Genomic DNA, 24,230 nt, shown 5'->3' with positions numbered 1-24,230 from the left:
AAATAAATAGGCAGGGCGAGAATCATTAGACTTTTTATGCGAAGACATAAGATGACTTAATTTGGAGGGAAAAAATCTATGAACTCAAACCTAATGGTCATCGTTTTCATGATAAAAATGGCTTATGTTTCTGGGCCTTCCCATTTTCATCGCCCTTTTTCCCAATTGGTTGTCAACCAATTTCCAGCAGAACTACAAAGCCAGTTAAAGGAACTAATAGATTTATACATCGACAATGCTGAAATACCTGACAAGGAGATGCTTGTTTTGCCCAGATACATAATGCCTTTCATTGTAGGGAAAAACGTATGAAATCAAACCTTATAGTCATCAATATCATCATAAGCTTGGTTATGAAGATATCCAAACTTCCTTAATTCCTACACCTTCCCAATTAATTTCCAATTAAATAAAGTTTTAACTAAAGGGACTGAGCACAGATTCATTAAACCAGCGACTTTTGTCAACAAGTCCATAAGTACAGCGAGAATGCTCGGGCAAGGTGGTACCTATTTTTTAAAGGTACATAATATGCTTTAATGGTAGAAAAATAACCATGGAATCAAATTCAATAGTCATATACATCTTCAGGAGGTTGACTTTGATTAAATCCAGGCTTCCTTAATTTCCACACCTTCCCAATTGACTGTCAACCAAATAAAGTACTAGCTAAAGAGGAACTGCGCACACTTTCGCCAATTTAGCCAAGTACAGGGAGAATCCTCAGACAAGGAAGCACCTAGCTTTAATGGTAAATAAATAACTATGGAATCAAACTTAATAGTCATATATGTCGTCAATAGGTTGACTCTAATTATATCCAGGCCTCCTTAACTTCTACACCCTCTCAATTGACTGTCAACCAAATAAAGTATTAGCTAAAGGAACAGCGCACAGTTTCACCAATTCAGCCATCAACAATGGTAAAATGCCCATAAGTACAGCGAGAATCCTCGGGCAAGGTGGTACCTATTTTTTAAAGGTACGTAATATGCCTTCAATGGTAGAAAAATAACTATGTAATCAAATTTAATAGTCATATACATCTTCAGGAGGTTGACTTTGATTAAATCCAGGCTTCCTTAATTTCTACACCCTCTCAACGGACTCAACCAAATAAAGCATTAGCTAAAGGAACTGCGCACACATTCGCCAATTTAGCCATCAATAATGGCAAAATGCCGATAAATACAGAAAGAATCCTCGGACGAGGAAGCACCTAGCTTTAATGGTAAAAAATAACTATGGAATCCAATTTAACAGTCATATACATCTTCAGGAGGTTGACTTTGATTAAATCCAGGCTTCCTTAATTTCTACACCCTCTCAATGGACTGTCAACCAAATAAAGTATTAGCTAAAGGAACTGCGCTCAGATTCACCAATTCAGCCATTAGTAATGGTAAAATGTCGATAAGTTCAGCGAGAATCCTCGGGCAAGGTGGTACCTATTTTTTAAAGGTACATAATATGCCATTAATGGTTGAAAAATAACCATGGAATCAAATTTAATAGTCATATATATCTTCAGGAGGTTGACGTTGATTAAATCCAGGCTTCCCTAATTTCTACACCCTCCCAATTGACTCAACCAAATAAAGCATTAGCTAAAGGAACTGCGCACACTTTCGCCAATTTAGCCATCAATAATGGCAAAATGCCGTTAAGTACAGGGAGAATCCTCGGACAAGGAAGCACCTAGCTTTAATGGTAAAAAAAACTATGGAATCAAACTTAATAGTCATATAAGGAGTCAATAGGTTGACTTTAATTATATCCAGGCATCCTTAATTTCTACACCCTCCCGATTGAATGTCAACAAATATTCAACGATTCATTAGACGAGACATACCTGTTTTGAGAAGATAAGTAAAACTCCTTTAATGGTAAAGAAAAATGTATGAAATCAAACTTAATGGTCATATATGATGTCTCAAAGAGGTTGATTTTGATGATCCAGCCTCTTAAATTTCCACACCTTCCCAATTGATTGTTAACCAAATTCAATAATAGCTAAAGGAACAGTGCTCATAAACTACACATTCAACCTGTAATTTTGTGAATTATGGTCCTTATTGAGAAGAATCGACATTTTTATAAAATAATATAGGCATTAAAGAAGAGAACCAGATGGACTGGTCCGCCAAGCCTCACCTGTTTCACGCACCCGAAAACACGATGTTATTATTAATAATCATGACTTGCATAATAAAATGCGTTGGAACAATTAAATTCATTCTGAGTGTTTGTCGAATTCCAGTTTTTGACCCTCTGTAGGGATTGACCATTTGCCGTGAAAGCGAATTCCTTCCTGGCCAGAATCACTTGCACCCCTGCATTCCCATGGAGTTTCCTAATTTTTTTCCTCCCACATTTCCCACAGGCCGAAGCCCGGACATGAATGGGAACCACCCGGGATGGGACGCCTACCCGAATTTCTTTGAACTCACCGTAAGAGGAGGATTTATTTCCATTACCCCCCTATAACCAGTTGTCGCCTCGACCCCCATAGAAACTGAGACCCGATTGACGACGGCTCAGTCGTTTTCAATCCCTCCCGGCGTTTTTTCCTTCCATCCCAATATGTTTCAAAATGATTAATGATACCGAATTGGCAAAGGGTATGCGACTTGTACGCGAGGCGGCCAAAATAAGCCAATGATTTGATGCTGAGATCTTACATCATGGGCATTCTGCCATAAAACAAATTATTTTATTGGCCGTTGCAACTTTTTAAACTCGGACTATAAATGAACGTCAAGAACTGAAACCGGATTTTTTCAACAGTATAGAAAATAAATTTATTTTAATTATTATATTAAACATCATTGCCCCAAGTATAAATTACAAACAAACAAACTTCTCTTTTCACTTTAATTAAAATGTATACTCTATAGATTTCGAGATTTTTCTAAAAATCAAAGAAAAAATTTAATATCAAGCGTAAATTAAGATTTCATAATAATACAAAAACCCTCGCATATTTTAATCGTATTTGCATATATCCCACAAATCCATTTTATGTTTACACGCCGAATTCTTCGACTCTTTTATAAATAGGATGATTTGCTATCGCAAGAAGCAGCTTATAGAGATAACTGACGAGAATGTAGTTTATTTTTCAAGTTAAATTCGTTTTAGAATGTCTCCTTGATTCATGATAAACACAAAACTCTCCAATTGAATCACGAATGAGTATAATATTTATTAAAACCTCTATAAGAGAAAGTAATAAAAATGATGTTCTGTCATTTGTTAACCTAATGTCAGGTATTTGTTTTCGTTGCGTTTATCAAAGAACGAGAATTCAAATATTCACGTTTGTTGCAATATTTTTGCTATCTTATTAAAAACACTGTAAAACCTCAGTATAAACATTTGTCAATCTTTTTCAACTGCTTTTGTTAAGAATTTTTCGTCGATTCAACCTGAGTGAACTATTGAATTTATTATTTTTCAATTTTATTCCTCAACAGTGATATGCATTTAATCTTCTAAACAGGAACGTCGGCGTTGAAAAGTGTGTTGAAAAAATATCACTCTAAGGCTGGCACGAGAGAAAACATAAAGACTTTCATGCTGAATATATTGTTTCGAAAACGATCAGGGGGGTAAAACATGAGACAATTGAAAAAAAATTAACGTCATGTGAGTAGCGCGAGAGAAAACATGTAGACACCCATTCTATGAAAATTAAAAAATCAATTCGTAGTTTTTTTAATCCAATTTCATCTAAGCGTACTATATAGTAGTTTGATCAGGAGGGGGAACCATGAACAATAAAAAATCGTTTAACATGACGAGTAGCGCGAGAGAAAACATGTAGACACCCATTCTATAAAAAAATCAATTCGTATTTTTTTAAGCCAATTTCATCTAGGCTTATTATATAGTAGTTTGATCAAGAGGGGGAACCATGAACAATAAAAAATGGTTTAACATGATGAGTAGCGCGAGAGAAAACATGTAGACACCCATTCTATGAAAATAAAATAAAAATCTTCTTTTTTTTAATCCAATTTCATCTATGCGTATTATATACTAGTTTGATCAGGAGGGGGAAACATGAACAATAAAAAATCGTTTAACATGATGAGTAGCGCGAGAGAAAACATGTAGACACCCATCTATGAAAATTAAAAAATCAATTCGTAGTTTTTTTAATCCAATTTCATCTAAGCGTACTATATAGTAGTTTGATCAGGAGGGGGAAACGAACAATAAAAAATCGTTTAACATGATGAGTAGCGCGAGAGAAAACATGTAGACACCCATTCTATGAAAATAAAAAAATCAATTCGTATTTTTTTAAGCCAATTTCATCTAGGCTTATTATATAGTAGTTTGACCAAGAGGGGGAAACATGAACTATAAAAATTGGTTTAACATGATGAGTAGCGCGAGAGAAAACATGTAGACACCCATTCTATGAAAATAAAATAAAAATCTTCTTTTTTTTTAATCCAATTTCATCTATGCGTATATACTAGTTTGATCAGGAGGGGGAACCATGAACAATAAAAAATGGTTTAACATGATGAGTAGCGCGAGAGAAAACATGTAGACACCCATTCTATGAAAATAAAAAAATCAATTCGTATTTTTTTTAATCCAATTTCATTTAGGCCTATTATGTAGTTGCTTGATCAGAAAGGTAAAACATCAGACAATCCAAAAAAAGGTTTAACTTGATATAGTAGGGTAGTACAATACTTTATGGGGTCTTAACTCATCAGGCACTCATAATCTACGTAAATCCAAGCTTCGTATTTCTCACTGTATTTTATATTATTTGTAAAGTAATTTTGGTGTTTCTCCTGTGGAAAATTTATAGGGTAATGTGAAGGTTTTTGCAATTTTCATCATTATTTCGTCCAAAAGATTACGAAGAGAAGAAAACGTTTTTAAATATTGAATTATTTGATATATTAAGCTAAACTTTGATGTCAAAATATTGTTATTTTTATGTAAGATTCATGGTGGGGTTTCGTAACAGTCCTTCCCCTTTGTCGTGATCTTTCCTTTCAGATCCTATCGCTTAGCAGGTCAATTAGGCCAATTTCTTTTTCGGAACTTCGGTTTCATTTTCAATTTTTCAAATCCAGCTGGATTCTAAAGTTTGCGAGGAGCCCCAAGCGGCGAATTAATCAAGAAATAACCAAACCTTGGGCTGTTTAAAAATAAATGCGAATCCGTAATCGCGCTTCAACCGCACTTGAACCGTGCGCGCCCGGGTACAAATTAATCACGATATCCCGCAGTCGGAAAATTGCAATAGGCAGTAATGCACCGTGAACATCGGGAATGCAATTCCAGAAATTACAGGATAGAAGAAAATGGTTGTTTGTGAACGAGGACTAGATAAATCCGCGGACACCCTCTGTGGTTAGAAGGCTACAACATGCGTGGGGCCCGTTTAAGGTGTTTCACAACTGCGTTCAAACCAAATCGTACCACTTTTGAGGACGGGGGGAAGTAAATCGAACGTATGTCATTGCCAAAAATCTACATCATGAATCACATGTTTTCATATCAAAAGCTTTTCAATATAAAACGTTGCTGCAGCCACTAGAAATTCATACACATAATTTTTTTTTAACAAGTCCTTTTATCTTCCTCAAGATTCTAAAGTGTTGTAATTTCCTTACTTATTTTCTGTTCTTTAAAAAAATAGAATTCTCATTCACTGCACAATGATTTCTTTGTTTTCTTTTTCTTTTGAGAGGTGTCAGAGACATGCTACTAGCAATAGAAAATTTCAGTTGATAATGGAGCGTGTGTGTTTTGTTGTTGCCAAAAAAAACCGAAAATGACGGTATATAACTATGCAGTTTTTGTTAGTTTTATCTCACGCTTTTGAGTCTTGTAGCGACGATGTATCTTCTCAGTATGTAAATTTAGCGCTATTACACTCTCGAAGGTTTTATCGCGATAGAATTTATTCAAAGCGGTACCGCACAAAAAGGGTTACACTAAATAGAGAACGTGTATAATCTATCATTTTAAATTTAATCACTTGAAAGTCCATTTTGGAAAACAGACAGATATTTTTCTTTAAAGATAAGTTCGATAATCGAGTTTTGTCGAACAACTCTTGCCCCAGGAGGTCAGATGAGACGCGAATTCTTCGATTCCCAGATAAGACGAAAGCCGACGTTCTTTTCAAGCCAGTGATCGAAAATAAAAACAGATTTTTTTTTAGAAAATCTGGAAAAAGGCAAATCAGAGCAAAAACCAAGATAGAAAACTCTTTAATTATTCTCTTTAAAATTAAAAGTCAGCCGGAACGTCAAGGCTTTCAACTCTGCGTGTGGTATTTGAGCCGAAGGGAAGATTCCCTCTGAGGCCGGCGAGCTCTTTTAACACATTTCTCGAGCTTGGGTCGAGTTCAAGGTTCTACTCAGATCTTATCAGACCATCTTACATCGAATTCAATATAAACCACTTGTTTCCGATATTGTTATAAAAATATCACCTTTTCTGTCACACTAGGTCAAAAAAAAAGTCATACAATGAAAAACTAATCTACACATTTTAAAACTGAAGTTTCAATTTTGAAAAGAATATTTAAAACTGCGACTGTGTATTCTCTCCTCTTTGTGTATTGCTAAGTGATAATCTTCTAGGTCATCGAACTCACGAGTGGGGTTTTAGTTAATAGGTCTAACGCCAGTATGTGATTAATCAGCGCTCAATAAAATTATGCAGTACAAATGGTACAATACCATTTGTACCTAAGTAGAAAACGCCTTGCCTGCTTTAATCAAGACGTTTATTTTAATAAACAAACCCGTCGTTATGTAAAAGCCGGGATACAGACACGATTTTACTCTTTGCACAGGATTTTTTTTTTTCGTTTTGATAAGGATTAGACTTATGTCACAAAATAACAAAATTCGATATTTCAGTCGTGGCAAGTAAATTAACAACATAATTCTGATTAGAGACTATGTTTAACGACTGATTCAGAGAAGGCTTAAAATAAAATAAAAACATTCGGGGAAATTTTATGTTTAAATGGTAAATCAACAAATTACAAACATTAATAACAATTTATTTTCAATGACAGTCCAAACAATACAAACAAAATACAGCAAACAGCAAAAACTCTCCCAATCTAATCAGCCTAATCTCGTTACCCCACAAAATAAACATCAAATTATACTAATTTTAATTCACGAATTAATAACAATCATATGTCGTTTGTTTAATTTGTTTTGCCTTTTAATTGTTAATAATAATTATGCATTAAAAGCTTGCGCTTTGTCTAGTTTTACAACCAATAAATGAGAAAACTACCTATTGGCAGATTTGTGCCACTATCTCAGCCACGAGGAGGATTTGATGGAATTAGACAGGATATGAGTTTCTGGATTTGAGGATTCAGCAAATCACAAAAAAACAGTGATAAGTATGAGATTTCTGTTGCATGCGGGGTGATTAACCCGATATTTGACCTGCCAATCATCGCTGGATTGGTATTTCGCCGCAAACGCATAACACTGAGTATGGCGATATGACAAAACGCGTCAAACATAACCATCCAACGAGGATAAGTAAACCAAAATCATCGGTAATGACCTAAATTTAGTAATAAGTTGTTTAAAATTATAATGGTTTTGTTGCTATTTTTTTGAATAACACACTCAATCTAGGGTCTGCTAACTGATGTGAAAGTGTGCTATTCAGTTAAGACTTTAAAAATGAAACATTAATCTGATTGACACATGTTAATTGCTTATAATGGAAATGTTCACCAGAAAAAATTATATAGAAAGTTTCAATATTAAACCAGTAATTTGATCGTTAGCGATCATTTTAGTCGGTTTTCGTCGCTGGTTTGGGCTGTCAGGCATTTCGCCATCTTCATTGTGTCTGTTTTGTACCAAAGTGGCAAACCGCCTATCATCGTTGCACTGATCTGTCAGACATGGCTCGACACTCTCTGAAGATGGTGGAATGCAACATAAACGAACAAACTGCAGATTCGAGTTAGATTAAGAAAGAAACGATCAAAAATATATCCAATGCAGACTCTAATTCCAACTGGCACTGTTAAACAGATTATCTTGCAAATGTGTCTTTTTACTTATCGTTTGCATTTAAAAAAACTAAATCCTTATGACGTACAAAAACTAACAAAACCTAACGGACAACTTACCAAGTCATTCAAGTATATTCGTACTATCATAATATTAAATATCAATATTAGTTTTCTAGCATTTCATCTTCATCACGTGTACAACAATTTTTACTTTTTGAATTTATTTAATGTTGTCAGAAATATTAAGTGTATTAAATTGTGATAATATACTAGAAGACAGACTCTCTAGAGGAAGATATGCAAGACCATCTATACATCTAGCACCATTGGGATAGCAAGATCAAAGATGGACTCCTTCTCAAAACGGGTTCGTACAAAACCTAGGAGAAATAGACAAATTCTAGAAGTTCCAGACGTAGTAATCACATCTTTAAAGAAGAACCTGTACCAACACTGGCAAACATTGCTGCAGTTATGGTAAGTGACAGGACTATACCGAAGCCGAAGGCATCTGAAAAAGCACCTACACAACGTCGATATACGAAGATTATAGGCTAATTTATTTAAAAATCGTGAGATGCGGTCTGGTGTGATGTAGGTTTCAGAAAAACATTTTCTTTATTGTGCCAACGTTTCGATCTTTATTGAGATCATCTTCAGGGCCTGGGATTTACAAACATTGTTTACATATAAACACAAAAGTTGTGCCAGTGAGTTATATAAACACAAAATAGCAAAATCTCACTGGCACTCTCGACACGACACGCAAAAATGGCATAATTACACAGAAGACAAACACTTCGAGTCAGTAGAAATACTTTGATTGAATATATAAAATATATTTTGCATTGTATAAATTCACTTTTCCACATCCAAAATGTAATTGTAATATGTAAACAATGTTTGTAAATCCCAGGCCCTGAAGATGATCTCAATAAAAATCGAAACGTTGGCACGATAAAGAAAATGTTTTCTGAAACCTACATCACACCAGACCGCATCTCCCGATTTCGAAATAAATATCGATTAACGGTCACTAATCACCACACATTATAGGCTAACTTAAGGTGAAGAAAGTTTTTGGTTGTTGATATTTTGCAAATTCTATATAGTTACACAGCTCCAAAACGCAGCCAAAAAAGGTACTATCAGGTAAAAAGGTCACATCAAAAATAGTAGGTGAATGGATCCAAATTCTTCAAAACTTGGGATAACATAATAACCTGACATGTTTAGGTCCGTTGAATATGAGAAGACTGGTTTTTTTTTTTTTTTTAAGAAATAATGATTTTATATGCAATATTTCCATTAGTGTGAGATTTCTTCTTGACGTCTGCAGCGTGAACATGTAGGTTAGTCGTTTCCTAACATTTTACTCTGCTTATTCTAGCCGTTTTGACAGTCACGTTTCGGCTTTTCACCAGCTTCAGTGGTTATTTTGCGTTTGATCGTATTGCTCGTTATTTAATTTTTAAGCAAACAATCAGGCCAAAATTATGAAAAACTAAGTAACAGATTCTATATCCCATAAGTTACAAGAAGAAATCTTTCTAAAATGGAAATGTTCAATGTTACAACCATAATTTCTTCAAAGCCAACCTGTAAAAGCACATTTTTGTCCTTTTATTCGAAAGGTTCCGTTGAAAATTGTACGACCGGTTGGGGAATTGAAAACTCGATTAGTTTAAACTAATAACAAAGGACAAATGAGCTTTCAGTTTCAAATTCATATGCTCCTGATATTGATTTAATATCGCCCTTTTGCGATAATGACAGGTTTGCCCGCCATATTAGGGGATTTAATCTAAAAAATTCATTTTGGGAACGGACCGATTCGGCCCTATTTAATAAGCAATTCTAAAAGGAGCAAAGTGGTCGGACAGGCTTAGCCTGGGATTGCGCTCATTCCTGAGGCAACATAATAACCCGTGCATACTTCTGAGCCGTGATTTAACTCGGAAATCTTCACGGCTTTGAAAATTAGAGACTTAACGCTTGGCAATAAACTGCAACGTTGGTCTGAAACCATCAAAAATTCGGCGTTTGAACAAACAAAAAACATATGGATTATAAATTCAAACGAATGTTTCAAGTTGACCGCTGTTCTTGTTTGCGAATTGTTCTGCATAGTTTGTCCTTATTGAAGCTGTCATTGACTGATTCGCTGTCACAGGTTGTACTTAACTTGCGTCCGACCAAGGCTGAAACTCGGCTGAAACAATTTCGAAGCAGACACTGTCGAATTGGTGATTTGGATATATGCTAATACAAATCTTTAAAAGAAAAGCAAAAAGTGAAACCTAGAAAAGAAATAGAAACTATGTCGTGGGTGTTTGACCCACACTACGTAAAATTATTGATGCTTTTACACCAGCAAGCGGATGAACTCGTGTAGTAACTGATCGACATTAGCCTTCTGTACTGGGTCCGTCAATTCTCGCTGGTTTACGTCCGTCATTTCCGCTTCACGCAATCTTAAAACTACGTCCACACTCATTGCCGCATCCATTGAGTGATAATATTATCAATCAACCATCCCTGTAAATTTATATATTTTTTAAAATAATAATTACATTTTTTTGCTGTTTATTTTATAATTTTATGATTTGTATTGTAGGTTATTGAACATATTCTGCTGCATGGAATTTTATATAACAGAAAGTTTTCTACCTCATGACATGAGTCCTCTTCGTGTTAATTACATGTGTCTATCCTACAAAAAATCAGTGGACTTCCCAACAATATGTTTCCCTGTAAATTATTTATTATGAAATAATGATCATTTTGTTTTTGATTTATTTTAAACGAAAATTTCCTTGCTGTGTTAGTGGAGTTTCGTAATTTTATACAACTTTGTTTGGGTACCAGGACACACAAGGCAGAGGGGCAATGACTAGGCAGCTAAATAGGCCAAAGGAAGTTCAAGGGCACCTATCGGTCCAGTGTGCGGTGTCATACCAAACTGCCACAAACGTGCATCCGTCCAAGATAAAGTCATGCGAACAAATTCATTATAGGACCATCGCAGAAACTAACGGCAAAGTTACTAAACCTAGGACGTGAAACAACCAGGGTGAATGTAGCAGCTGGCTGAACACTGCAGAATCCGGAGGTATAAGTAGACTCAAAGCAGCCGAAACACGCTTGCGCAGATATAGCCAGGAAGAAAAAAAAAGCAGCTCATGGGAGAGGAAAAGTCCAGGCCTGAGGATGCACACGAGAGAATTAGACCAAACCTTTGGAATCTCATAGAAAAACTTAAACTTAATTAAGAACTGTCGGTAATAATGAATATTGCACAATTGACCAATATTGGTCACGGTGCGTAAGGTCCTTAAGAGGCCGACTCGTTTTAACCTCACCTTAACCTTGACCTACAAGCTAAGAACAGATGTTGAACCGATCGACATTGACCACTTTACTGGGTACGTCTGTTCTCGCTGGTTTGCATCCCACTTGTACGCGTTTCTGCATCCCGCAATCTTCAAACTTAAATACTTTTACTATTTTTAAATATCCATCAGACAATAGATTACAAATAATCGGTTCACTGGGATTGTATTCTAGAACAAAGGGGGGAGAAAAGTTTCATCAGAGGACCATCACAGAGCTACTAAACCTACGACGTCACTAGGAGGACAGTAGGTCAGCTAACTGGAGCAGACTCCGGATGCTTATGTACCGAGTTGTAGCAGGAACAAACCCATGCAAATATTGCCAAGAAAAATAAGAAACAGCTTGATATGTCTTTCGTTGGAGCGAAAGCCTATGCAGGCCGAGATTGCTCCTGGGAGAGAAAAAGCCAAGGCCTGAAAGATCACGGGAGTCATTGACAAAGCTTTGGGTTCTGGTAAAAAAGCCTGAACCCAAGAGCTCTAGATAATAATGAGGATTGCACAATAGGCCAATATTGGGCCGGTAGGTAAGGTCGTACAGACCGACTTCTTTTAGCCTTAACCTTGGCATGAGAGTGGATGAACACATGTTGAACCGAACGACACTGCTAGCTTTACTGGGTCCGTCTGTTCTCGTTAGTTTACATCCCACTCATATTTCCGCTTCGTGAACGTAACATTCATCATTCCGCGAGTGATATTTTGATTGTTATAACAGAGGTTTTAGCAATCTTCTCAACCATACTTTTGCATTATTCATTATGAAACAAGTATAATTGTGTTTTTGATTTATTTTAAACGAAAATTTCCTGGGAGTATTAGGGAAGTTTTCTTATTTTACAGCCCACGCGAGTTTTAGTGGTAAAAAGAAGATATATAGAATTGTCAGAAACAATGCCTTCACTTAACAATCCTTGAACTTTATCCAAACCAATGAGGATAGTTTTTTGTTCAAAATTAATTTCAAACTCCAATTTCCACGTGGTTTTTAACCACGCACATTTTAAATTAAAAAAACTAGATGGGCGGTGTTTTAAAACCACCGAGCTTATCTATCCTTGAATCTTCCTTAGACAAAAATAATTTTATTTTTTAAATTTAGATCACGTAATTTCTGTAGGAGTTTAATACTATTTTCTTTTTTCAACCCACATGAGCTTTTGAGGGGAAAAAGACCATTTCTAATATTGTCAGCAACAATAATCCTTGAACTTTATTCTATCATAGGAAAGATCGTAGAAAAGCATAATTTTTTATAGAGAATTTTAAAACATTAAATTTAATGAAGGTTCGCTTTTGTTTTCTTGTTTTATAAGCCAACATCAAGGCCGGTGTTCCCAATGGAAGTATCCTAGGATCAATCCTTTACACAGTTTACATCGCTGACATACCTATACACTCTAACACCCACATCTCGGCTTTGCTGACGTCACCGCAATCCTCTCCTCAATTCCGATCCTTTCCTTGCAGTAAAAGCATCACCCAAGACACTCGGTGTCGCATCAAGTTAAATAAGCAGCTATCCAACATCCAAAAAATCCAATCCTTTTTAATCAAAAGTCCTCTGTCTCGTCCTCAACGTTCTATCCTTCTATCTCACTAACCAAACCATCCACAAAGACAAATATTCCATTCGTGACGTACATGATCCAAACACGATTCCATAACTTCTCTCCAAGCCTTCCACACAAACCCACTAGCTCAAGCCTTCTCTCCACTGAACCTTTTCTAGAAAAAAAATTTTACTTTTCAAATATAACTTTACCTTAATTTCATCTTTAAGTTTTCATATTTCTTCGATCGAGTCTAGAAAACGGGGAACTGCTCTCCAAAACGCTCTGCTCCCCTCAACCTGTTTGATATGAATTATCAAATCAGAGATAGTACAGATCTTACCTCTTTCTTTTTGTCGGAGCTGGATTACCTCAAGGAAACACACCTTATAGAAGGTAAACATTGCCGATGCACCTCTATTCCTAATACATTCCTTGCTACATTCACATACATAGTTATGCTTCCTGCGCGACAAAACCCAAACATTACTGTCTAATTTACTCTCCAAGCCCACCTGCAAAGTATCCAACAATGGAACAAATGATAGAGAATAAAAATGAATATAGTCAGACAACTTCTGCTTTAACTACATTAATAACATATTTCAATTAATTATTATTTTTATGTAAGGTCTTGGTTGAGATGAAAACGTTAGTGTCACGAGCGGGATTGGAACCGTCGACCTTTGACTCAATACGCCGCTGCTCTAACCACCTGAGCTATCGTGACATATCGAAAGAACATACTAATAACATACCTATCCCGCCCGTAGACATATTCAAATATCTAGGCAGGTTTCTAGTTAAAAGACTGACATGTCAGGACTGAAAAACAGGAATTCAACAAACGGTATAAACTTCTTCTAAGTATACAAAACAAACGATCAAAACTTGCACTAATGAACAATGTTAATTTATAGAGATTTTTTGTTTAACAGTTTTGTAAAGCAATTAACATGAATTCCATGATAGTTGGGGTAGTAAATCCGTTTACAGAAGGAAAAATTTATAATCGTATAGCAATGAGAGGTCGAATAAATTGGGAAAATTTTGGTATGCCACGTGGCGACGGATAAACTTACTCTAGGGCACTCTCGACACGACACGCAAGTATGGCACAATTACATAGAAGACAAACACTTTGCGTGAGTAGAAATACTTTGATTGAATATACAAAAAAAATATATTTTGCATTGTATAAATTCACTTTTCCACATCCAAAATGTAATTGTAATATGTAAACAATGTTTGTAAATCCCAGGCCCTGAAGATGATCTCAATAAAGATCGAAACGTTGGCACGATAAAGAAAATGTTTTTCTGAAACCTACATCACACCAGACCGCATCTCACGATTTCTAAATAAATAAATTACTCTAGAGGGTAGTCTCAATAATTACTGGGTTAGGTTATCGTTGCACGTGCCTTCACGCCATTACATTTTTACTTATATATGTGTACTAACCATATATATCTGTATGTTTTTACTGTGTTCTAGATATTTCTATTGTATTTTCAAAGCTGCTGTTTTCATAAATTCTAACTCATCAAGGAAAAAATTATTTATAATGTAATGAGCAACAATGCTCTAACTTGATTATCCATGAACATGTTCTCGGTTTTCACATAAATATATTTGTTGGTTTATTGCTTTTTTCATTGGTTTATGATTTGACCAACCCACCTACAATTACCAGCAGCGCCTACACTGGCATTTGATGAAAAGTTTAAAAATATATGTTTATATTAAAATATATCTACAATTAATCATAATTTAAATGTCTGATAAGAACAGTATTGATATTAATTGCAATGCACTTACTTTATTTCTTTTCAAAATGTTATGTTGTTTCTTTGCCAGTTTTATGTAAATATTTGAATAAGGGATCTAAAATAAATGAACAATAGATCTGTATATGTCACGGTAATATTCATTCTTTGCCAAAATGAATGTTAATAACGTGTTAACAGGAGAGCTCATAGGAGTTTAATTGCAGTGATTATCTTTTCGGTTAGCTTTCGAACTGTCTCATTAAAGCCGTTGTGAGCCGACGGTTTTTGTTTCCGAGCCCATCAATTTTCCATTTGGTAGATTTCGCGTCGGAAAGAGGATGTGTTTCATTCATAGACGGAGATATGCCGAAGACTAAGGAAAGTGAGAGCCTACTAATTGCTCAATCACATCACCGAGTTGACTCTTAATAACTGTGTACAGCCCGTTAGCCGTTTGGGATGTGGATTGTATGCAAATAGCGGGAGGCAGGATGTGGTCGATGTCTTTTTTCAAAGAAGGTCGCTGAAAAATAGGCGTGCCCCGGCGGACGTATGCCACTCGATCGAATTTTTCGCCCAGGTTCCAGATTCTTTACAAATTTTTTTCTATTTTTTCTCGCTTCTTCTGGAGCACGCCTACAGGTAGAAAGGCAGAAAAATTTTTAATCGAAAGAAAATATCATGATAAAAAACCCAAAAATGTTTTTAAAAATCAATTATTAAAATCTTGAGTACTAGCTACTAGTTAACCAAACTCAAATATATACTTATTTTAAAATTCACTTCTTCTTGAATCTGTTATTATTTCTTTTTGCTCATCTATTTTTAATTGATCTCATAGCATTGACTATTTTATAGTATATATTACTAATAAGGTAAAACAGTGAAATTTATCGAGCACTCACGTTCAGCCAAAGAACGTATAACGTTAAGAAATGGATTATCGTAAAAGTTAACCTAAAAATCCGAGAATGTTGAATCAAGGCTCGCTCTCACTCTATATATGTCTATGTACCTACCTATCTGCCTTTCTTTCTATCTATCCAAACAATTCAAAATATCTGTCTATCTCACCCTCTCTCTCTCCCAATGACTCTCTCTCTCTCTCTCTCTCTCTCTCTCTCTCTCTCTCTCTCTCTCTCTCTCTCTCTCTCTCTCTCTCTCTCTTTCTCACACACTCACACAATTTCTCTTGCAGCTTGTGTTTGTTATATAATTGTATTTGTTATCTGTTTTCACTTTCTGTGTACATATCCGTTTACATTTCTTTTCACTTTTTTCTTTCTGCCTTGATCTATGGTCTCATATTTTTGTACTCTCTTTTTGTTCTATCGTTCTTTTCCATTTCTAACTTTTTATCGGTCTTTTTCTCTCTGTTATTTTTATTCAATCTCGTCTTCGCTTGCGTTTACTGCTCAGAAAAGTGTATAACGACTGAAGCTGCCCTATCTATTTCGCAAAATTTCAAGTTAGTTAAGGCGGTCGGCGTGTCGATGAATGATTTTTGTTCGGCTTTAGCTGTTCGCTTCTTGCACAAAATCTGCTTTTTTCAATTCCCGGATCTGTCAGTCTAATACTGGTCATCGGCTAGACAAAAATGTTCAACAAACTTAAATTGATTTATAATAAATTTCAAACGCGACTGCCTAGATACAAAACCGGAACGAGTAGGGGAGACTATTAAAAATCGGTTTAGCTGACCCTCTCAAAGCTGGCCCCCTTATTCTATGTAAAATAGCAAACCAGGTATTACCACCATTGAGAAATACTCTGACACGTATAATAGTGATTGATGATAAATGACATTCCCACATTGCATCCCATTGCGCAGACTTCCCTTGGCGAATTTTTTTTACAACAAATATTTAAACAATATTTGATTCATTATTATACATAATAATGTCAACAATATATAATGATCAGCCAGTTCTGTAGTATAAGTAAGAAAAGAGGTGATATTCTATCATAACCAAAGCTTGATATTAGACCATCCTACGTATAACAATGCAGCTGTTTAATCATTTGAAATAAACGATTCGGAAAAAAAAGTATAATTTCTTAAGAAAATTAAATAATAAAAAATCAAAATGAAGGAAAATAAATGAGAAAATTAAAGTGAGCCAATGTTTCAAATAAAATAAAATAAAAACCATTCACCTGAAAATAATGCCCAGAAACTCACCTTGCTGAAACTTGTCGAATTCACAGAGCCGACGCAACTTCGGGCCCGAATCCGTCGTAGTCTCCGGTGTACAGCTTCGGCTGATTTTCTTGAATATTAATTTCGGGTTGAACCAAACACATTAAATCACTGGCACAGCTTTAAATATTGAAAACGCTGAATTTATTTTATATTTTGGTATAGTAAAGCCTGATAAGCACAGGGGTACATTTCGTCAGTAATTTTAAAAATGCTGACAATAGCTCGAGGTTCATCTTTTAAACATAAAAGAAGGTACTGGAATTTTTCCGTAGGAGTGAAATTTGACCATTCTTCTATTTTCCCATCATAGCTGGGAACGTTAAAGTTTTTTTAATAAATTGGATTTGGACGATGCCAATTAATGTCATGTAGCAACAGGCAAGGAAAACGGTCCGTATAATTGTTGCATTTCTATGAACATATCCTCAACAGCTTTCTGCACTTTATCAACCTCAAGACCGTATGATATATTTGGAAGCTGGAAGAATTAAACTTGATTATATCGTCTTGTATTTTGTTGATATCGGCCTCCAAATAATCAATCTTCTCATCGATCGAAGAAAACCTGGAGACTGTTTCAGCATTTATGTTTTTGAAGCGGTCGTGAGATCGTTGAAGACGCGTAAACAGACTATCACGCTTACATTTTAAATAAGTGAACTTGGCATTCTGTTTTTCCGACAATGAAAACTAGCAGCCTCCCGTATTACCGTATTTTTCTATCGGCATGTTTATAGATGGTAATAACTGTCAAGAAGGTTATAGTAAACAAAGGAAATAATCGAGAGGAAAAAATAAGAATTAATGATTTTACTAAATAGCATGCAAAGTACAGGTTAAAAAGAATCCGGCCGAAGGAGGACCATGTTTAATCGTTTGAAATAAACGATTCGAAAAAAAAGAATAATTCCTTAAGAAAATTAAATAATAAAAAATCAAAATGAACGTAAATAAATGAGAAAATTAAAGTGAGCTAATGTTTCAAATTAAATGAAATAAAACCATTCACCCGAAAATAATGCCCAGAAACTTACCTGCTGAAACTTACCGAATTCACAGCGGCGGCGCAACTTCGGGCCCGAGTCCGTCGTAGTCTCCAGTGTACTGCTTCGGCTAATTTTTTGGGGAATATTAATTTCGGGTTGAAACAAAAAGCATTAAATCACTGGCACAGCTTTAAATATCGAAAACCCTGGAGAGAATTCCATGAGAAGTGAAGTTGGCCCGCGTAAGCGGAGGGGATCCAAGGAAAACAACTACTCGTGGGATTAAGAGTACAATCTATTTACATATGTACAGTTGGTATAAACAGAAGATATGTCAGCAAGTTGTTTTGAATATAATAATAGACTAGGTTAAGTACTCATTCTAAAGGATGGCAGGATGCTTTAAAATTTTTATCATTTTTAAATAACGTCTAGATAAACACAATTACTCAAAAAGTGAATAATTAATTGGAATAACCAGATATCGCACATTCTCCTAGAAAGTATGGTTGTTCCAAACTGACTTAACAGGTTAGATCTATTATGGAATTTTCCATACCATATATACGTATTTTTCCTAATAATGACTTACATAATATTTGACAAGGATCTGAAGAAAAACTAATTTGCAGAAAGTGTTCAGTAGATTTGGCCTAAGCATGAACAGCAGTCTAGGAGTAACAAAAAAGATCGTTGTCCAAATAAAATCAAATATGGCCAAAACTAATCTTTTTCTTGCTTCCGTCTTGATAAGGTGGATCTTCAGTGCTAAATAGAAAGCAAAACATCCATGATTTACCAGGTAAAAAAACAGGTTACATGAAGGCAGTGTGGTGAAAAACATCGCTGTTCTCAGGAATCAGCGACATACCATTAACACATAACTCTTAATAACAGCTAGTTTGCAGTTGCTGCTGCCGTAGTGACTACATGAGAAGCTATATATTTGTGGTAAATCTATCTAGTTCTAAGGTGTCCGTCCAACTGTGGAAATGTTCAAAAGCCTCATTAGGATAACTGCGCACTGAATTGTAAAGTACAATGTTCTTCATTGAGACCTGAATGCCTTATGTATCCGGGGAGATGTAGCAGGTACCAGGAAGCACAAACGAGCATCCCGAAAATGAATCTATCCTCCATGGTATTGCATATCAAACGGCTAAACATGTACACACTGAGCGTTATGCAATTATGATAGCAAGAGCTCACCAAAATGAAACAGTACCGAACAATCACCAAATACTAAAACCTATTTGATTCTATGATGTACAGAGCACTCATTAGGGTGAGTGCGCCATGGCTTGTTAGCACTAAGATCTTCATTGGAACTTCGGAAGGCCTCATGTTTCCACGAAGATCTACCAATCCTCAAGTACCAGGAAGTACAAACGAGCATGCCAAGGATAAAGCTAACCTCAATGGTATTGTAATACCTAATAAACATCAGCGAAACATGACATGATACTGAGCTTCATATAATTTTAATAGGAAAGTACAGCAAGATAAAACAGCATCTGAACCGAATACTAAAATCTATCTGGTTCTATGAAGTACAAAAACCCCTATTAGGGTGAATGAATGAGACAGACAGTGGAAGAGAGATGTCACCAGTAGGTGAATTATATTTCATGATTTCTTCTTGTAATTTATGACAATACCAATCAAGTCCTCGTTGCTTAGCTGAAGGTTAGTTAGGGTCATCTACTGACTGGCTGTAGGCCTTTCACATCACCCTGCAGTGTGGAAGATACTGCTTTCTTAAAAATTATTTTCTAATTAGCAATAAATAATAAATTACAGTTTTTATACTATCTAATGGTGATTGTAATGGGGTTGGAATCAGGTGTCTCATTACATTCTCAACCCTGACGACTTTTCCAAAATGGCCAACCCGACGACCCATTTGTCTGAGGAATATGTTAAATGCTTGTCAGTAAGAAACACGGATTTCTTGGGCCACTAAGAAATCTAGAATCAGGAATGATATTGCACGAAACGAACGATCTGTTAGAATAACCAGAAACCAAGGCACTATGAGTCGTTTACAAATGACCAGTGATTCGACGAACAGTGAGTGGAATGTAACGGGAACAATTAGGCATATTTAATAGGTAAATTTATCATTAATTTTGAATTATGACTTTATTAAGTACTCATTGTCTACGTGAAGGTTATGTCGTATAACCGACTGCTGGGAGTGCAGATCTTCAGGGAGGGAAAAGGTCATCTTCTTTGTAATTCTTTTCCGCCTATTAAATAAGAAAATGTTAAGTATCAATTATCGTTTGGACAGACCTAGCGATTGGGGTTTGGAGTAAGGGGATCGGGTTAGATTGTCATCCCGGACGAATTTCCCAAATGGCCAGCTATTCAAGTGCAATTTGGATCGATGACCCAAGAAGGGACCAGCTGATTTAGACAGGACGCGTTTATTTGTTTTAAGATCCCTTCTCTCGACGCTACCGGACTTCCTGTGCCCCAAAAAGCAATTACCAATTTGCAAAGGCCTAATACGGACCGGGGAGAAGCCAGGCCAAGACAACGCTTAGCGATTGTTTAGTCTGGAGGCTGCGTGGGCTCTTCGCTTCTTCCCTTTTCATCATCGGCCGCGGGTCATATGGCAAAAGCAGACGTCCTCCGGGCTTTTTGGAATACACCAATTGAGGACTAATCTTTTGAAATAGAATAGAAGGACATTAGACTTCAGCTAATGCAACAAAAGAAAAAACAATTCACATAATTAGATAATAATGACTACCTGGGTAACGTATTATTCTCATGATTTTGGGCACTGTTTGTATTTTATTATAATTTTTTGAACAAATATATTTCTAAAATATGAAACTGTTTACAATTTTTTTTTCAATTTACTTTAACATTTATACTCTTGATGAGTACTCAAAACAGATTGAATTGTTTTTCCGAAACTGGATTATGGAATAATGGTACAAACCCTTATAATTATGACCATACCGTGGAAAGTGCATTTTCCCACTGAACTAAGCACTTCTTTCGGTGGTTCTTTGGGTTTTTCTCTAGTGTTAAAAAGGCTATCTGCCGATGTACCTCGTGACAGAATGAGCAAATTTCTGTCCTGATTTGTCCATCTTTTTTGGGTAGTTAAGAGGATAGTGCCCTTTACGTAGAGCTATAATTTTCCTCAAATATTGCCTGCTGAGAGAGATTTCCTTTGCCTTTCTTTTAAAAAGATTTTGTAATTAAGTCTCTTAGCTTGTCTCATTCGTTGTACAGTGCTTGAGTTTTTCCATCTCAAGTTATATTGCATCTCCTTTGACCCATTTAGGTGTGCCTAGCTGTAGGGTTTTTGGAGATGAGTGGGTTGCCCCTTTTTTGGCTAACTATTCAACCTGTTCGTTTCTTTCTACACCTTCATGTCCCGGAATCCATCTCTAGGTAACTTCTATGTTCTAGTAGAGCCATTAGGCAAATTAGACATTCTCAGACAGTTTGGAGGTAAAACGTACGGATTTAATATCATTATAGCTTCCTGGCAGTGGGTAAATTCGTCATCTACCTACCTACCGTATATACCTTTCATATTCTTCTTTTAGCAATTGCTATGCTATGCTCAGAATTAAATTGCATGAAACTCAGCTCGGAAGATAGTTGGACTGGTTCAAGAGGTTTTTCTAAGGTGTAATTTGACTCTTCTTCTCTTGCACCTACTACCTGTTCCATCAGTGATCCATCAGAGTATCGTATTCTCCTTCCTGAACCTTGCGCTTGCCATTTCCCCTAGGGTAAAGATCCCTTCTATCTTCGCCCACTCGGAAGGGAATGTCAAAATTCTTTCTCTCATTTTGTCAAGTAATGATGACCGTAATAGTCATGCCCCTTGTTTTAATTATCGAATTTTGTGGCTTCTGCTTAGATCTGGTTTTGCTTCCTCTCAGGAGTCTGTTGACACTATACAAGCCACGTTTTGTACATGGATGTGTAAGGGTGGGAGATCGAGTACGGTTCCCATCGTCCTTTTGTTTCTATGTATTGTCCCTGTTATGTTAAAACAAGCTAGTTTTTGTTTAATTTTGTTTTGTGTCTACTTATGCAGTGTTTTCGGCCATACTAGAGGTCCATATGTGATAAGAATGTCTGACGTTGTGTATATAACCAAATTGCTAACCTGGGGTTTATGCTCAGATTTAACACCATAATTTCTAGCTAATGCTTAGTAGTGCCGTGGGCTTATGTAGCTTGTTGCCTATATGACTTCTACACTCGATCCTTCGGTCAAGAGTATCTATATGCTGAGTTTCTTTGGAGAAAATTAACGCTTCACCTTGTAGAAAGTTAAGGCTTCATCTTTTATGGTGTGAGTTGATGTTGATCATGAGGTGAGTAATACATTCTTCGGCTGATCGTTTTTGTTTACGTTGTTAGGCTATTACATTCTACTTTTTTCAATTTCGCTGTTCAATATTTAAACTTATTAAAAGAGCTGGTTAAAAGAGAATCGCTTAGTGAATTTATTCACCCCCAAAGTTGGGAGCCCTGACAATAATTAATAATCTGTATTATATATCAAGTAATTATTTTATTACAATGTGACCTTTTTATCACTACTGAGAACGTATAGATTTTGTAAAAAGAAAAAGGTCCAAAGTACCAAAGGTCAAGGAATTTTATTCTTGGCGATGTGCAGGTTAGTTAGATTATACTCATTCCATCTGATTAATCCAATAAAATTGACCCTAATTCTCGAACATGTCAACAACCAAATTGAAGAAACGTTTTTTAATTTTGTTTTATTATCTTTTCCTAATTATCTTGCTGCTTTCACTTACAGGATGCACTGCATATCTTGGGCTCTGTTATCTGTGAATCCTTCACTCGAAAATTACCATTCTAAAATAATTTGGAAAATGGAAGGGAAAGATTATTCCCGGTCATGAATGGCCAATGATAATGACCTAAATCTACTTGCCTTTAATTAGTTTTTAATTCTGCCCATGGGTTCAAAGCACTAGGCATTTTCATTTCAGTACAATTCCACAAGGTATGCAAGAACAAAAGGCAGGCTTACAAAAAAATCCCAAAAATACCTTAGAATTCACTTTCCATAACAGGGTTGGTCGGTTTTGTAAAAAGATAATCTACGTATGTATCAACGACATATAATGGTTTTCATAAAACGCGTACTTTTACCAGATGTCCAACAAATCACCAAACACTCGAAAAGTGACTTGTTTCTTTAATAAACGTGTACTTTTTATTGTAAATTTCCTTAAACGATAAAGTCCAGATTAAGGAACGATTTGCAAAATCTTTTAAAATCACACGAACGGTTTATTTTTGTTGACCATAGGTAGATAGATAGGTAGATAGATTAATACTGTATTTCAGCTTCAGGCTACAGGGGGGGGGCCAAATGGCAAAATAAAGACATATATATCATTAAAGATATCTTCCAACTTAAATTGACATGACACTATTTACAAAAGTAATTAATAATAATAATAGCATGTAAGAACTAATCCAAATACATGGCGCTTACCTTAAAATCATTAATTACATGACGCAACAATAAAACATCATTCATTGACAATAAAAGCTCTCAATTTAAGTGCTTCATAAACAAAATTGAACACATCAATTACCTGGTTTTTTGCTTCCAATTTTAGCAAGAACTCAAGTTTGTCTAAATTGTTACTATTTACACACGTATCTATGTACTTCTTTAAATAAAAGGATCTCTGAGGTTGGGAAATTGGACAATTTAAAAATATATGTTCCAAGTTCTTCTCTTCTAACAATTTACACAAAGAGCACATTGATTGTGTGTCAATTACGTTTTTGAGCCCATTTATAAAAAAAATTGATTTCCTTAGCACTAGACAGCCTTAGTTGTATAAGTAATCTTTGCTTATTTATTGACAAATTTAGCTGTAAATAATTTTCACATTTATACAAGAAACTGATTTTTCTATAAAAAGGGTTAAATTTTGAGTTTAGCACCTTTTCTATGTCTAGTAGAGATTATTTTTCCACTTCGACAAAATAATTTCTTTTTCGCGTTTTCCATATTCAGGGTCGCAAAGGCACATCTTGTTACAACCTATACCAATCAATAACTTTTGCAATTGATAGAACCAGTCCCTATAATTTACTTGTAAATTATATGCTGATGAATTGGCCTAACAGAAGACATCATGAAAGGATCTTCTCAGAAGCGAACCATTTTCCGTGCTCAATACTTTCATCCACAAATTTAAAATTCTTTTTAGCAACTGCACGGTATATTTTTGTTGACCATTGT

General features: G+C 35.6%; 1 long non-coding RNA gene across 1 annotated transcript in view; it reads right to left on the bottom strand.

Annotated features, from left to right (window-relative positions):
• LOC112127979 overlaps positions 1 to 18,200 on the bottom strand; it is a 78,389-nt gene extending 60,189 nt beyond the window's left edge. The window contains exon 1 of the long non-coding RNA XR_002910812.1: positions 18,002 to 18,200. This is a non-coding gene — a long non-coding RNA (uncharacterized LOC112127979). The remainder of the gene's footprint in view (positions 1 to 18,001) is intronic.
• Positions 18,201 to 24,230: the final 6,030 nt, after the last annotated feature.

Source organism: Cimex lectularius, unplaced genomic scaffold (assembly GCF_000648675.2).
Source record: "Cimex lectularius strain Harlan isolate CLEC.00 unplaced genomic scaffold, Clec_2.1 scaffold5, whole genome shotgun sequence".
NCBI classification, from domain to species: domain Eukaryota; kingdom Metazoa; phylum Arthropoda; class Insecta; order Hemiptera; family Cimicidae; genus Cimex; species Cimex lectularius.
The sequence above is the reverse complement of the archived record's forward strand: the minus strand, read 5'-3'. Positions and strand labels throughout refer to the sequence as shown.